The sequence below is a fragment of the Pinus tabuliformis genome, chromosome 2_1 (assembly GCF_031772625.1).
Source record: "Pinus tabuliformis cultivar Carrire ecotype Pingquan chromosome 2_1, CPIR1, whole genome shotgun sequence".
Taxonomy (NCBI): Eukaryota; Viridiplantae; Streptophyta; class Pinopsida; order Pinales; family Pinaceae; genus Pinus; species Pinus tabuliformis.
The window spans coordinates 627,869,547-627,887,921 of record NC_142299.1 but is presented as its reverse complement, the minus strand read 5'-3'; the positions used below and the strand labels follow the sequence as shown (position 1 = coordinate 627,887,921).

Here is an 18,375-nt window from a genome sequence, read left to right as displayed (position 1 = left end):
CTTTTCAAACATCTTCTCTGCCTCTGCAGCTCGACCCAATCTTCCATAGGCGGCAATAACAGCACAAAATGATGAACCCTGGAGGTTGGGAGTGGATCATAAGCTCCCGGAAGAAACTTGGAAACTGAGGAGGCCAGGCTATAATGACACTGGGTAGCAGACCCCGCAATTACAAAGGAAAAGAACATATAGTAGGTAATGTTAAACGTATGTAACTGGTAAACAAGCTGCAATTATTAAACGGAGATCAGGTTGGCCGATACCACATATCCAAATCGAAGATTTATAACTCTTTATAACGTAGACAACTCCTTGAAATATGTAAACGATATAACATACGGGCAAACACGAGTAAGCAAGGAATTGAGTATACATCACATTATTTTCTGAATATATAACCGAAGACGCAAACCCCGAACTGGGTATACATATTTAGCAAAGATTCAAAAACAAATTTAAGCAAATGTGCCGTCGACTGCTGGCCATGGTAGCCATATCAAACCGCAGAATAATTAACCGGCACAGCTCTATAAACCTTCATCGTCACAAAAGAGAATAACAGGAAACTACATAATTTCAGAGCAGAATAAGCTCTGGGTAATATCTGAAATGAAAATCACATTGTCATAGCAAAATTTATTTACATTTGGGAAAAAACCCATTAAAAGCTCTAACCCTCTTCTAAATTGAGCTTTTTGGCTACGAAACAGGCATCCCATAGATGCAGAGAGCCATAGCCACGCTTTAAGTTTCCCCTCCAACCAGGGCAAGTTCTTACCCATAACTGGAAACTCCGCCACTGTAGACACGTCGCCCTACCAAGCAGGTTGAGCCAGCTCCGGGTCCCAACGTCCTGCGTTGCATTTCAAATACAGGAAAACTGATTAGGGTATCTGATATGGCTTGAACGCCTACAGTCACAAAGAACAAGGAAATAAGAGCAGAACAAGGAAATACGAGAAGAGAACCAGCTGAAAGATAAAACCAAAGCTTTTACCTGTAAACATTTCTGATCCACCGCCAGACCATCAAACAGGACCCAAACAGAGTTACCGACCACCGAAACAGCACTGCGGAAAATGGCCGCATCAGAGCAACCTTCGCGGGTGGAATGCAAAACAAATGAAGTCATTCTCTCCACAGTTGGAGATGAGGAAACTCTCGCAAAAGCTCCACCATTGGGTCGCATTAGAGCCACGCTTTAAATTTCCCCTCAAACTATGGCAAGTTCTTACCCGTAAGGAAACTCCGCCACTGTAGACACATCGCCCTACCAAGCAGGTTGAGCCAGCTCGGGGTCCCAACGTCCTGCGTTGCATTTCAAATACAGGAAAACTGATTAGGGTATCTGATAGGGCTTGAACGCCTACAGTCATGAAGAACAAAGAAATAAGAGCGGAGAACCAGCTGAAAGATAAAACTAAAGCTTTTTACCTGTAAACATTTCTGATCTACCGCCAGACCATCAAACATGACCCAAACAGAGTTACTGACCACCGAAACAGCACTGCGGAAAATGGCCGCATCAGAGCAAACTTCGCGAGTGGAATGCAAAACAAATGAAGTCATTCTCTCCACAGTTGGAGGATCTGAATCTGGCATCTTCGTTCATAATCCAGTCCGTTCTCTGTCTGTAAGGGGATTTTCCTTCATAAAACGCGGGAAATTTCTTGTGATCAATGCAGGATTTCTCTTCCGATGGAGGAAATTTGAAGCCCTGAAGATCCATTGAAAACTTTGCCTGCAAAACCCTCACTGGAGATAAAAGCTCATCAAGCTCCAAGCTCCTAGAGTCGGATGCCCAGAGACGCTGCCTGCTCAGGGAGATTTGAAGTAGCGAAAAAAACTGTGCGGCGATTTGACGCTGCGAGAAAAACTGTGCCGAAAAAATATAAAAAACTAACCTAAACTACATCCAACGGTCTGGAACGTTTCAATCGTCTAACATCTAATCTGATGGCTCAAACAAGGACACGGTGGCAATTGGGGGAGTTGATTTCAGAGAGAAAGGCGTAAAAATGTGTATCACAAAAAAATTAATTATTTCATTATTTAATCAATTTATCTAATAAAAAGACTCAAAATTCATTACAACCCTAAATTCTAAAATAAATTTGGCCTTACCTCTCAATGTTACCTCAGATAAGATAAATTTGTTTCTCAATCCCCAAATTCTCAGATAGGATTAATTTGTTTTTCAATTCTTCTTCAAACTTTCGATAAAAAAACTCAATTATATGGAATAGTGCTAGAAAAAGGGAATAATGTTAGGAAGAGGTAAAACTAATAATTCATGTGCCTCAAAAGGTTAGTGTGAAATAAACATGCTTATTTTGATTCATTAACTTTGAGGTAAATAATACTTATTTGTTTTGATTCATTAACTCTGAGATGAATATTTCTGAAAATTACTCCAATGCAATTCTTTCCCGTACTTCCCTTTGAAAATACCTAATAAAATATATCGGGTACTTTTTATAACGTCTAAAAGTTTAAATTATTTTACCACAAAATCAACCCTGGTATCGAGTTATATGGTGGTGATAACCAGATGAACAGGGGTTTTTCAAAATATATCTTTGGATCCAAGATACTGTTCCAGCGATTACTGGCATTTATACATGTAAGGGGGAGTGGATTTGGAGTTGATAAAGTGAGTACCCTTTCCGTTTACAAGAACGGATCTACGAGCACTGAGAGGATTGAAAATTTTTATTTGAGCCATCCTTCTTGATGACCATCAAATGAGGGTGGAGCCGAGTAGGGCAAATCGATTTCACTGCGTGTATAACGAACATGATCATAGATGGCCGTATGGTATACATTACCAATCAAATGAACTCTGAGATGTTGGACGCCAGTGTTTTTTTATGTTTGTACACGACACTTCCAACCGGGTATGAGTTTTTCTCCACTTTTTAAACATTTCCAAGTTCGGAGTTCCCTGGTCCATAGAAACCAATGAAAGCAATTCAATTAAAACTCCATACAAGACTTCCGCACAGTATTTATTACAACACCCACCTCAACAACAAATTTTACTCCACAAGTGCAGTAAGTGAAACCCTATCTAAAAATGAATCCCAAGTGGACATGGGCAACATTCCAGATTCAGAATTCATTCAAAATGTCTTCAAAGTGGTTATGGAGGGGACATGGAATTGTTTGTCCAAAGCCCAAATCGCCTCCAGGCTAAATCCCTGCATTATGAGCGAGATCCTTCTGCAGATTGGCAGGCATGATGGAAACCTGGCATGGAGATTCTTCAAGTGGGTTGCCTACTTGCCACACTACCAGCACGCCACCCGCCCTTACTGGACCATAATCCATATTCTCACAAAGAACTATAAGTTCAAAACTGCTCAGTCATTGTTACAATCCATTTCCCATAAAGGCTTCCTATCTTCTCCAGTAGTCTTAGATGTTATGATAAATGATTATAGCAATTTGGGCACCAATTCTGCAGTTCTGAGTATGCTGATCAATTCATATGCGCAATCGAGAATGACCCAAGATGCAATCCAAGTATTTTATCAGTTGGGTTCTTATGGAATCAACCCCACTGTACACTCTTGTAATATCCTTCTAAACAGTCTAGTCAAGGCCAAATTGCCAACTATGGCCTGGAAAATCTATAGGGAAATGTTGTGTAGAGGGATCGAGGCTGATTCTCGGACTTTCAATGTCATGATCCATGCCTGCTGCAAACAAGGTGATCTGCAAAATGCCGAAGAACTTGTAAATCAGATGAAGAAGCATGGATTCAATCCAGATTTGTTCACATATAATAGTCTTATTTCCCTTCTTTCCAAGAAAGGAATGCATTAGGAAGCTTTAAGCATCCAAGACACGATGTTAGAGAAGGGCATTCAACCCGATATTGTAACATATAACACTCTAATACACGGGTTTTGCAAAGAGGGCAGATTGAGGGATGCATTGAAGATTTTGAACGAAATGGGTGATCTGGTTCCAAATAATGTAACATATACTACCCTGATTGATGGTTATTGCAGAGAAAATAATCTGACTGAGGCTTTCAGACTGCGGGATGAAATGATAAGGAAAGGGCTGGTGCCAGGAACGGTGACATACAATGTCCTCCTCCATAAGCTCTGCGAGGAAGGGAAATTGGAAGAAGCAAATGATCTCTTGAATGAAATGGCGGAAAAGGGTCTTGAACCTGATCACTTTACATGCAATACCTTGATCAATTCGCAGTGCAAGAGAGGTAACATACGGCTACTGCAATGTGCAATGAAACCCTGCACTGGTAAGAAACGGCATCAAGAAATCGTCCAGCCATTAGACTACTAGAAAATCCCGTTCAGCTGCGCGGATGAAATTATTCGACCCGATGCCAAATGAAACGATGAAACTATTCGACCCAATGCCAAATGAAACGCCGAAACTGTTTGGGCAACCCCTTTGAATCAACGATCAACGGCTGAAATTGTTGCTATCGTCTAACATATAATCGTGTGGCTTACAAGATGACAGGTAGGCAGAGAGGGGAGTTGATTTCAGAGAGAAACGCGTTAGGGCGTAACTAGCATTTGCACCAAATGTTGCAAAGGAAACGCCGTAAGGCATAAATTGAAGAACACAAATACAACAAAAGGATACTTTGATAAAGAATAAAAATATATTGAACGCTCAAATCAATGCCCCATTAACTGGAACCAGTGAGTAGACACATCTATCAACATTAGGATTATACACAATGATCAAGAAATTTCCCATATACAAACAACACCTTCCACAACAACTTTTTGTCACATCCACATTTTAAAAAATGTCTTGGAACGTGATTGGAATCTCCCATATTGTCTTTTTCATTATGCAGATAAATCTTCCATATTGCTATTTTCATCATGAATATTGTTAGTTCATAGTTGTAAAGTGTTAGTGTGTTAAATTCAATACTATAAGTTTGACAAGCGAAAAACATTCCTCAATTAGCATAATATGTATTTTTCTCTCACCATGTATTTTTCAGTCATGCATTACAGAACTTCCATCAAAAAGCACAAGCAACAGATTAACATGTATTTTCCCTTCATTATTTTCATCATAGAGCCAAGAAATCTACGCCTTATCTATAAAGTAACAAAAACATTTTGAAATAAGTTTAATATTTCAAGCCAGTGTCTAACCTATAAAGTAACAAATTTTTTTTGAAATAAATTTAATAGTTTAAACAATTGACTAACCTAATTTAATAATTGAAAAATTATCAAAGATGAATTATACTCCATGATAAGAGAGCCAACATTGGAGCCCATACTTTCACTGAAACCAAAAGAAACACAACCACTTGTTAAAAAGAAATTCAAGTAATAATAATAAAACAAAAATAATAAACATTAAAGTATAAAATGGTATTTCCAACACACAGGTATAAATATACATGCTCTATGTCCATTGTTAGATTTGTATAAGAAATATTTGATTCCAGTGAGTGAAGAAAGACACTGTTTTTTACCAAAAGCAATATATGGTATTCCAAACAACGTAAACAATGCAAGTCAAATCAAAAACTGTTTAATTAAAACTTAACTCTTAAACTTAAAGATTACAGATAATTGGAGTTTCCTCTAACCAGAGATAAACGCTCCAAAGGGATTAGTCGAGTCCACCATTCCCTTATTCAATGAGGGTATGGATTATGCAGTGACAACAGTTTCAATAGTTGCTCTTGCTAGTCTTGAACACACAACATTTTTGGTGCTCTCTACATCTTTTTCTTCCCATATCTCAGGCAGGGCTTCTCTAATGTTGTGAATACTTTCAACGGAAAAATATGATTCCTTTGTTCGGACTGAAGTTCACACCTGATGATGACAATATTAAATTAAGAAAAGATTGGACCAATTAAATGAGTTTACAAAAGCCTCATATCCCATTTAGAAAGATATAGTCTTACCAATACAGTTTGCAGGCCTACACGCTTTCCTGTGGCTATATTCCGGTGACTGTCATCAAATAAAATCTGCAGGGAAAAACAATAGATTTAATAGCAACTCCTGCAATAGACGCTTTAGAAATGACCTGCGTACGGTAAAGAAAAATGGATGTTGTATGGTATGCCACAAGCCAGAAATGGCTAAAGTATGTGATGTCTAATTGCAGGTTGCCAGACTGTTTTGAGGCTAGATTATGATTCAGTACAAACAGTCCCTTTGTAGCTCCTCTCTACTGAAAAGGGGCTATAATTTGGGAACAGAACTATAATTGAGCATTATGTGGGATGTGATCAAACTAACAAGCATGCCTTGTTTAAACATATCTGGCACACACCTTAAGCTTTATGTTCTGGGACGAAATTATTGTTGAACACAATATTCTCTTTCTAGATCCTCTTTGTTGAAGGATTGTGTACAGAGAGAAGTGGGTAATTGCGAAGTATATGTGACATGATCAGAGTAACATGCATCTCTTTCTTGTCAAAATACCACTGTAGCACAACTTTTCTAAAGACAATAAGGCATTCACCGTGGGGCAAGTTTTTACATTAAAATGAGAATTAACTCTCCAGATTTTAGCCAAGATGGCCATTTTTACAAAACGTATAGATACCCCTCGGCCGTAATCGTCCAACCCTAGCTTGTTAAGGACCTTTGCAACATGAACTTTTTCATTGTTTGTAAACATCTGTTTTACACAACAAAGTTACAAAAGGTTTAGAAGTATGTTTATATATTTCCAAAAAAACCTAGGACTTCATCATGTGCTATCATCATATAAAGAATTTGAAGGGATCCATATGATCTTACAATTTTCCTCTCAGGCATGCCTAATAACAAGTTCTTCAGCACAGGGTCTGGTTTAAGATTCTCATATGGAAATCCTCCATGAAAAAAATTGTATAAGAAATATTTGATTCCAGTGAGTGAAGAAAGACACTGTTTTTTACCAAAAGCAATATATGGTATATTCCAAACAACGTAAACAATGCAAGTCAAATCAAAGGAATTTATTGTAATTTTGCTTTTATCAAAAACTGTTTAGCTAAAACTTAAATCTTAAACTTAAAGATTACAGATAATTGGATTTTCCTCTAACCAGAGACAAATGCTCCAAAGGGATTAGTCGAGCCCACCATTCCCTTATTCAATGAGGGTATGGATTATGCAGTGACAACAGTTTCAATAGTTGCACTTGCTAGTCTTGAACGCACAACATTTTTGGTGCTCTCTACATCTTTTTCTTCCCATATCTCAGGCAGGGCTTCTCTAATGTTGTGAATACTTTCAAGGGAAAAATACGATTCCTTTGTTCGGACTGAAGTTCACACCTGATGATGACAGTGAACACCAATATTAAATTAAGAAAAGATTGGACCAATTAAACGAGCTTACAAAAGCCTCATATCCCATTTAGAAAGATATAGTCTTACCACTACAATTTGCAGGCCTACACGCTTTTCTGTGGCTATATTCCGGTGACTGACATCAAATAAAATCTGCAGGGAAACACAATAGATTTAATAGCAACTCCTGCAATAAACGCTTTTGAAATGACTTGCATACGGTAAAGAAAAATGGATGTTGTATGGTATGCCACAAGCCAGAAATGGCTGAAGTATGTGATGTCTAATTGCAGGTTGCCAGATTGTTTTAAGGCTAGATTATGATTCAGTACAACAGTCCCTTTGTAGCTCGTCTCTACTGAAATGGGGCTATAATTTGGGAATAGAACTATAATTGAGCATTATGTGGGATGTGATCAAACTAACAAGCATGCCTTGTTTAAACATATCTGGCACACACCTTAAGCTTTATGTTTTGGGACGAAATTATTGCTGAACACAATATTCTCTTTCTAGATCCTCTTTGTTGAAGGATTGTGTACAGAGAAAGGTGGGTAATTGCGAAGTATATGTGACATGATCAGAGTAACATGCATCTCTTTCTTGTCAAAATACCACTGTAGCACAACTTTTCAAAAGACAATAAGGCATTCACCCTGGGGCAAGTTTTTACATTAAAATGAGAATTAACTCTCCAGATTTTAGCCAAGATGGCCATTTTTAGAAAATGTATAGATACCCCTAGGCCCTGACACTGGGCCAAAGCACAGATGCTAGTGTGTACCAAGGGAGATTAGGTATAAAATTTCTATTTTACCTAGATGAGTCAATCTTAATGTAGACGTATATTGATTGCTAATGGATTATGTAATTCATTTTCATGAAAAAGGGTGAAGAGCCCGCTCCATGGCCTCTTTTGAGGGCTTACAAATTATGGGTGCCTTCCGGGTTGTAGAGTTATCAGTGGGTATATCCAAGTCATTATTGCTTTCAGTAATTTCTGAAGGAGGGTTAAGTGTCTCAAAGCATATTATGCCTTCAAAGTAATCATCCAACCCTAGCTTGTTAAGGACCTTTGCAACATGAACTTTTTCATTGTTTGTAAATATCTGTTTTACACAACAAAGTTACAAAAGGTTGAGAAGTATGTTTATATATTTCCAAATAAAACTACGACTTCATCATGTGTTATCATCATATAAAGAATTTGAAGGGATCCATATGATCTTACAATTTTCCTCTCAGGCATGCTTAATAACAAGTTCTTCAGCACAGGGTCTGGTTTAAGATTCTCATATGGAAATCCTCCATGAAAAAAATTGTATAAGAAATATTTGATTCCAGCGAGTGAAGAAAGATAGTGTTTTTTACCAAAAGCAATATATGGTATTCCAAACAACGTAAACAATGCAAGTCAAATCAATGGAATTTATTGTAATTTTTCTTTTATCAAAAACTGTTTAGCTTAAACTTAAATCTTAAACTTAAAGACTACCGATAATTGGAGTTTCCTCTAACCAGAGACAAACGCTCCAAAGGGATTAGTCGAGTCCACCATTCCCTTATTCAATGAGGGTATGTATTATGCAGTGACAACAGTTTCAATAGTTGCACTTGCCAGTCTTGAATGCACAACATTTTTGGTGCTCTCTACATCTTTTTCTTCCCATATCTCAGGCAGGGCTTCTCTAATGTTGTTGTGAATACTTTCAAGGGGAAAACATGATTCCTTTGTTCGGACTGAAGTTCACACCTGATGATGATAGTGAACACCAATATTGAATTTGGAGAAGATTGGACCAATTAAACGATCTTACAAAAGCCTCATATCCCATTTAGAAAGATATAGTCTTGCCAATACAGTTTGCAGGCCTACACGCTTTCCTGTGGCTATATTCCAGTGACTGTCATCAAATAAAATCTGCAAGGAAACACAATAGATTTAATAGCAACTCCTGCAATAGACGCTTTTGAAATGACCTGCATACTGTAAAGAAAAATGGATGTTGTATGGTATGCCACAAGCCAGAAATGGCTGAAGTATGTGTTTCTAAAATTTCAAAAATAAACACATATAAATGTTATTCCACGAATTCCCTAAACTCGAGTACGCCCAGAATAGGTTTTGATTTTGCTTCTGATTGGTTAATATGAGTTAAGAGTTTATTTTTCTAAATACGTAAGTCACTCCAGATCCAGAAGCATAAGTATTTGTTAAAAGTATTTTTTTTATGATCTGAAGAGTATGGTCTACTCAAAATCTAGAGGTATAAGTATTTGTCAAGAGTTAAAGCCTAACTCCTTACTGTAAATCATCAGCAGAGTTAAAACTCAGCTTCTTACACACCATTATCAACCATTTATCACAGCAGATAGTTCAAAATGGTATGGTTTTCTTGGTATATAGTGATAATTTCACCTACATTCCCAAATAACACAAGTGATAACTAATATTATTCATATTTCCAAAAAATAAATCTTTCTGATTTCTGAAGTATGATGTATGGATGTTTAAGCTATGAGAAGGGCGATCAAGCTTCCTTGTTTTGTATTTCATTTCAATCCATTTGTCTTTAACATAAGCGATGGTGTATCCACTCTCTGTGGTAATTGTTGAAAGCAGATCTTAGCCAAGATGGCCATTTTAAAAAACGTATAGATACCCCTGGGCCCTCACACTGGGCCAAAGCACAGATGCTAGCTATCCTTATTTGTGTACCAAGGGAGATTTGGTATAAAATTTCTATTTTACCTAGATGAGTCAATCTTAATTTAGACCTATATTGATTGCTAATGGATTATATAATTCATTTTCATGAAAAGAGGGATAGCTGAAAGAAAATGGCCATCAAAATATTTAGTCCCATACCGTTCTTTGTGGATCAACATTTGCAAGGTGAAGGGCCTGCTTCATGGCCTCTTTTGAGGGCTTACAAATTATGGGTGCCTTCCGGGTTGTAGAGTTATGAGTGGGCATATCCAAGTCGTTATTGCTTTCAGTAATTTCTGAAGGAGGGTTAAGTGTCTCAAAGCATATTATGCCTTCAAAGTAATCATCCAACCCTAGCTTGTTAAGGACCTTTAACATGAACTTTTTCATTGTTTGAAAATATCTGTTTTACACAACAAAGTTACAAAAGGTTGAGAAGTATGTTTATATATTTCCAAATAAAACTACGACTTCATCATGTGTTATCATCATATAAAGAATTTGAAGGGATCCATATGATCTTACAATTTTCCTCTCAGGCATGCTTAATAACAAGTTCTTCAGCACAGGGTCTGGTTTAAGATTCTCATATCGAAATCCTCCATGAAAAAAGTTGTATAAGAAATATTTGATTCCAGTGGGTGAAGAAAGACACTGTTTTTTACCAAAAGCAATATATGGTATTCCAAACAACGTAAACAATGCAAGTCAAATCAATGGAATTTATTGTAATTTTTCTTTTATCAAAAACTGTTTAGCTTAAACTTAAATCTTAAACTTAAAGACTACCGATAATTGGAGTTTCCTCTAACCAGAGACAAACGCTCCAAAGGGATTAGTCGAGTCCACCATTCCCTTATTCAATGAGGGTATGGATTATGCAGTGACAACAGTTTCAATAGTTGCACTTGCTAGTCTTGAACGCACAACATTTTTGGTGCTCTCTACATCTTTTTCTTCCCATATCTCAGGCAGGGCTTTTCTAATGTTGTTGTGAATACTTTCAAGGGAAAAACATGATTCCTTTGTTCGGACTGAAGTTCACACCTGATGATGACAGTGAACACCAATATTGAATTTGGAGAAGATTGGACCAATTAAACGATCTTACAAAAGCCTCATATCCCATTTAGAAAGATATAGTCTTACCAATACAGTTTGCAGGCCTACACGCTTTCCTGTGGCTATATTCCAGTGATTGTCATCGAATAAAATCTGCAAGGAAACACAATAGATTTAATAGCAACTCCTGCAATAGACACTTTTGAAATGACCTGCATACTGTAAAGAAAAATGGATGTTGTATGGTATGCCACAAGCCAGAAATGGCTGAAGTATGTGTTTCTAAAATTTCAAAAATAAACACATATAAATGTTATTCCACGAATTCCCTAAACTCGAGTACGCCCAGAATAGGTTTTGATTTTGCTTCTGATTGGTTAATATGAGTTAAGAGTTTATTTTTCTAAATACGTAAGTCACTCCAGATCCAGAAGCATAAGTATTTTTTAAAAGTATTTTTTTTTATGATCTGAAGAGTATGGTCTACTCAACATCCAGAGGTATAAGTATTTGTCAAGAGTTAAAGCCTAACTCCTTACTGTAAATCATCAGCAGAGTTAAAACTCAGCTTCTTACACACCATTATCAACCATTTATCACAGCAGATAATTCAAAATGGTATGGTTTTCTTGGTATATAGTGATAATTTCACCTACATTCCCAAATAACACAAGTGATAACTAATATTATTCATATTTCCAAAAAATAAATCTTTCTGATTTCTGAAGTATGATGTATGGATGTTTATGCTATGAGAAGGGCGATCAAGCTTCCTTGTTTTGTATTTCATTTCAATCCATTTGTCTTTAGCATAAGCGATGGTGTATCCACTCTCTGTGGGTATTGTTGAAAGCAGATCTTAGCCAAGATGGCCATTTTTAGAAAACGTATAGATACCCCTGGGCCCTCACACTGGGCCAAAGCACAGATGCTAGCTATCCTTATTTGTGAACCAAGGGAGATTTGGTATAAAATTTCTATTTTACCTAGATGAGTCAATCTTAATGTAGACCTATATTGATTGCTAATGGATTATATAATTCATTTTCATGAAAAAAGGGATAGCTGAAAGAAAATGGCCATCAAAATATTTAGTCCCATACCGTTCTTTGTGGATCAACATTTGCAAGGTGAAGAGCCTGCTTCATGGCCTCTTTTGAGGGCTTAAAAATTATGGGTGCCTTCAGGGTTGTAGAGTTATCAGTGGGCATATCCAAGTCATTATTGCTTTCAGTAATTTCTGAAAGAGGGTTAAGTGTCTCAAAGCATATTATGCCTTCAAAGTAATCATCCAACCCTAGCTTGTTAAGGACCTTTAACATAAACTTTTTCATTGTTTGTAAATATCTGTTTTACACAACAAAGTTACAAAAGGTTGAGAAGTATGTTTATATATTTCCAAATAAAACCTAGGACTTCATCATGTGCTATCATCATATAAAGAATTTGAAGGGATCCATATGATCTTACAATTTTCTTCTCAGGCATGCTTAATAACAAGTTCTTCAGCACAAGGTCTGGTTTAAGATTCTCATATCGAAATCCTCCATGAAAAAAATTGTATAAGAAATATTTGATTCCAGTGGGTGAAGAAAGACACTGTTTTTTACCAAAAGCAATATATGGTATTCCAAACAACTTAAACAATGCAAGTCAAATCAATGGAATTTATTGTAATTTTTCTTTTATCAAAAACTGTTTAGCTTAAACTTAAATCTTAAACTTAAAGACTACCGATAATTGGAGTTTCCTCTAACCAGAGACAAACGCTCCAAAGGGATTAGTCGAGTCCACCATTCCCTTATTCAATGAGGGTATGGATTATGCAGTGACAACAGTTTCAATAGTTGCACTTGCTAGTCTTGAACGCACAACATTTTTGGTGCTCTCTACATCTTTTTCTTCCCATATCCCAGGCAGGGCTTCTCTAATGTTGTTGTGAATACTTTCAAGGGGAAAACATGATTCCTTTGTTCGGACTGAAGTTCACACCTGATGATGACAGTGAACACCAATATTGAATTTGGAGAAGATTGGACCAATTAAACGATCTTACAAAAGCCTCATATCCCATTTAGAAAGATATAGTCTTACCAATACAGTTTGCAGGCCTACACGCTTTCCTGTGGCTATATTCCAGTGACTGTCATCAAATAAAATCTGCAAGGAAACACAATAGATTTAACAGCAACTCCTGCAATAGACGCTTTTGAAATGACCTGCATACTGTAAAGAAAAATGGATGTTGTATGGTATGCCACAAGCCAGAAATGGCTGAAGTATGTGTTTCTAAAATTTCAAAAATAAACACATATAAATGTTATTCCACGAATTCCCTAAACTCGAGTACGCCCAGAATAGGATTTGATTTTGCTTATGATTGGTTAATATGAGTTAAGAGTTTATTTTTCTAAATATGTAAGTCACTCCAGATCCAGAAGCATAAGTATTTGTTAAAAGTATTTTTTTTATGATCTGAAGAGTATGGTCTACTCAAAATCCAGAGGTATAAGTATTTTTCAAGAGCCAAGAACAAGAATTGAAATTGCCTTAAAACAGTTGCCAAGAACAAGAATTGAAATTGCCTTAAAATCGTATGAAAACAGAACAAAATTGTTTCGCTTAGCAAATAAAAATTGATTGATTCCATTGAAAGAAAAAAGAATGACCTGAAGCGTTTCTTTAAAATGGAACTTTACAATTCTTCATGCTTTGTCCAAAGGAATCAGATTCCAAAATGTGTAAAAATCCTGTCAGGGCACAGCTTCTGAGATGTATACTTAACCCGCTCTCCAGCGACATTTTTTTCCATGAAATCGTTCCGATAAACTCAACATTTTGACCAACAAATTTTCCAGTCAAAAGTTGCCAATTTCCCAACCACGCTTGCACTTGCAATTAAGTTTATGACTTAAATTGATCCTCGTCCAACTAACCAAGAAGAAAGTCATAAGAGAGACGGATCACGCGGGTGATCAAAGGGACAACTCATGGCGGAAATGCATACCCCAAAACCAACAATTAAAAAGATGACGACGACCACCTAATATTCCAATGAAATATTATTCGGATTACTTTGGCACAAAAGCAATCTCCGTGGAAGTGCGCGTATCGACAGAAACAAACCTAAATGAGAAGAAACCCTAACAACACAATTTCAGGCCCTAGATAACAGAAATCCTCCCAAAAAAGAAGAATTCGAGCCCAGGATCGTCGAGACCGGGAATCTAAGAGAAGATCTATGGCCTAAATTATCGAAATTCGACAAAGACCGTTCAAAATTACGGTCGGCGACAATAAAATACTTGATTTCTAAGAAACCCAGCCGATTAATCCTTCATAAGATGGCAAATTCCAGGGCTTTCGGCCCATTTACAGATAAATCAAAATCCACACTACATTTTCGGAACTATTCAAAGAAAAAACATGAGACCTTGAAGCTTTACCTTTCTGTGCTTATCGTTGAGCTCCTTCGTGACGGAGGCCTTGTCGTTTGACACCATTTTCAGCGCAGAATGTGGAAGAATATATTATTTACACAATAAACCGGAGTAACAGAGGAAGAAATATCGGTATGTGGAATGGCGATTGGCACTCCGCGCTCTTCATTACCCGGACCGCACCGCCTCAGTGACATTTTTGATCGACGGTTCTGGTGTTTGTAATCGTCTAACATCTCATCGTACGGCGTCAGAGGAGGACACGTAGGCAAAATGGGGGATGGATCTCAGAGGGAAACGCCTTACGGCGTGTTTGTAATCGTCTAACATCTCATCGTACGGCGTCAGAGGAGGACACGTAGGCAAAATGGGGGATGGATCTCAGAGGGAAACGCCTTACGGCGTAATTAAGAAATCTAATAAATTTCATTTTACTAAACACTTTTATCGGTTACACGTCAATTTTTTCTTAACATTACACTTTAATTTATGTATTTAATGTAACCTAAAAATATAAAATTTTAATGGTATGGAATTTGAAATTCTGAAATTTGTGAAGTTGTTACGTTCATTAACTCTTAACTACTAATTTAGTTCTCAACTACTCTAAAATTTTAGATAGATTGAATCTAAATTATAAATGCACCACGATAGGAGATAAATTAAAGTTACAATTACCTTAATATTAGCCTCAAAGTATCATATTTGGAAGTTTGATAAAAAATTAATATTATACTAAATATATAATATAAAGTTATATAACAAAAAAAAATCAAATCGTAAAGAGATGCAGAATTTTTTTAGATAGAATTGTACGATTCAAAATTAGTTGCATGTGATCTTTAAAGTTTATTGTTATATTGAAGGTAGAAGAAATAATAATTCTAAGTAAATAACATTTATATTATATGGTATTTTTTAAATATTTAAATTTTATGTGTGTATATGTGGGATTGTTTAGTTGTATTATTTATTAGAAGTGTATCTTAATTTGTATAAAGATTTATTAAAATTTTGAGTTAATAGGTTATTGAGTGTAAACTAATTATGGATAAATTTTTGGACATCATGCGAATAAAATTAAAGATAGATTTTTTATGTTTATGTAATATTATATGCCATAGTTAAATCTTAATGAAAAATTTATGACTCGTATAATTACTTAATTTTTTTATTTATAAAAGTTAATATAATTGCTTACTAAAATTGATATTGTTTTATGATGATCTGAAATTAGAAAAGTTTATATGAGCTCCTTTATGAGTATGAATGGCCAAGTGTGGATTAGGAAACTTGTCACATCAATTGATATACCTATTAGTGAGGCTAGCTTAATTTTCTCTTTTATAATTCTTAGTCAATAGAAATCAATTAGTCTTATCTTTCTTAAAGGTTAGGTGAAATGATGAGATCATGTTGATTATTTTCACAACTTTGAGAAGAGGAAATTACTTGAAAAAAAACCTAAGGATCATGACTTAATGGTGTAGAGAGAAGTGAATGACTTGGGATAAATAGCATGGATTTAGAGGATTGTTGAGCTATAAGTGGTCGAATTCATAATTGAATTTCTATTGGGTTGTATTTCTTTGAGGACATTGCTTCTCAAGAGGGTTGAACCCTGAAATTGTAATAAAGCCATGACTAACTTACGCAATGATAGTAAAGAAGTGTCTCTCTTTTAATGGCAGGTCTCTTACAAATATAAACTAAGTAAAACAAGAAACATGAATGACGATGGGGAATGACTTGGACGATCATAGTGATGACTCACATAAAACTAAGGTGTCAATATCCACAATTATGAGCTAGAATAATCATAGTTGGTATAGGATGATAAGTGATAGGAAAGGAAATGTTTAAAGTTTAAATGGTCAAAGATAACAATTGAAGTATAAGAAGGAATATTGCTCGAAATTGTATAAGGAGGCATTGAGAAGAATTAGTGTACTTGATTGATATGCACTCATTGTTTCACGAGTTATAAAAAAAAATATTGAGACTTCATATAAAGCAATTTATCAAGTTTGTGTCGTTAGTATTGAAAGAAGTTAATACAACCACACTAAGCATACACAATTTTTGTCGATAATAATGGTATAGTAGTAGTTCAAATCTGGGAATTCTAAATAGATAGTGTTCACAAACCAAAAGTGAAAGAGAATAACCTCGTGTCCACATGAATAGAGATGAATCTATGATAAAATAGATCAAGTTATATTGAGATGGGAAATTGATAAGATAAGCAAATCCTTCTAGAGTGAACAACAATAATGACTGAGTGATGGGTAAATAACCAAGGATTAGCAATCCATTGGTTTAAGTGAATTAAAAATGATAGAAGATGGTGACATAATGTTTGTGTTCCATTGAGAAAAATGGTACTATAATGGATAAGAAAAATGTGTATAGTGATCATGGAATTTTAAATTTTGTATTGATGGTTTTATGAATAATTGTACGACCCATAATATCTTAACAATGGATCTCATTAAACTTCCTTAGGGAAGGAAGAATATGTGACTAGAGATTAGAGCTCAATATGATGAGGTTCATTTGAATTTTAATGATGTACTTAAATGACTATACATACTGTTAAATTGTCAACTTCCTAGTTGAAATAACAATAAATGATTATTGAAAACTAATTGACATTTTAATGAAAACATGGCACTAATAGTATTAATGAGATAGCCTAGGTCCTAGATGGATGTTGTATAATCTTATTCATAGTCATATTCATTGCTTATAAAAGCAAATGAAATTGATTTTATTGATGAATTTGGATATGAATGCTTATGGTGTATTATTTCTTTATATTTGAGACGATTATCATATGTATTGTTATCACCTACATTTGCCTCAGGCTGAAGAAGGCGAGCTTCCCGGGTAACCACAAACCACTTAACCTCGTAGCTAGCCCTACAAGGTTGGGAGAGGGCTCTCTCCTTTAGGATCTCAGTCAAGGTGACTGGATCAGATAGGGATTTTAGGCTAGGTATATTAGCTCGAAAGGTTTTGATTGAATTTGTTGGTGTTTGTTGGATCAGATGGAGTTGGGCAGTTTAGGTCTAGGAAATTAGGTCAGAATGTAGGGTGTTCTATGGGGCAAGGTAGGTATAGGCTTTAGCACTTGAAATTGAGTGAGGTGATGTGTCTAAGACTGGTGAGGAGCTAAGGAGGGCATGTAGCAATTATGTATCCTTCTCAAACAACAAAAAACATAGAATATTGAATGATTTCCCAAGGTAGAGCACTACAAACAATGAATTCTACCTATATATCTTGATATCATTCAGTTAGAAGTAGTGAAATAGATGATGGCATACATAAAACATTTAAACAACTGATAAAAAAAGTATAAACTATGCAAAAGCACCATACCACAAGATTCCCATAAAAATAGCTGCAACTCCTATTAATTTCCTTGCCAAACTACTTATAATGATGTACAATATAGTTCAGAGCATCCAAGTGTATCCAAAAAACACCAACAAATTCAATCAAAACCTTTCAAGCTACTATACGTAGCCTAAAATCCCCATCTGATCCAGTCACCTTGACTGAGATCCTAAGGGAGAGAGCCCTCTCCTGATCTTGTAGGGCTAGTTACGAGGTTAAGTGGTTTGTGGTTACCCTGGAAGCTTGCCTTCTTCAGCCTGAGGCTAATCTAGGTGATAACATAATGGCAATCATACTGGGGAACGTAGTGTTATGTTCCTCAGCAAATCTATCAAGCTTAGATTTGATTTTTCATGGTGGGCAACGATTAGACATCGAAAGGCTGAAATCATTCACCTGGCAACTCCAAATCAGTTTCGAGATCAGATCCAAGGACTCCACTTTGTAGG

General features: G+C 36.0%; 1 pseudogene; it reads right to left on the bottom strand.

Annotated features, from left to right (window-relative positions):
* Positions 1 to 5,666: 5,666 nt before the first annotated feature.
* LOC149202106 (uncharacterized) lies at positions 5,667 to 12,418 on the bottom strand (annotated as a pseudogene).
* Positions 12,419 to 18,375: the final 5,957 nt, after the last annotated feature.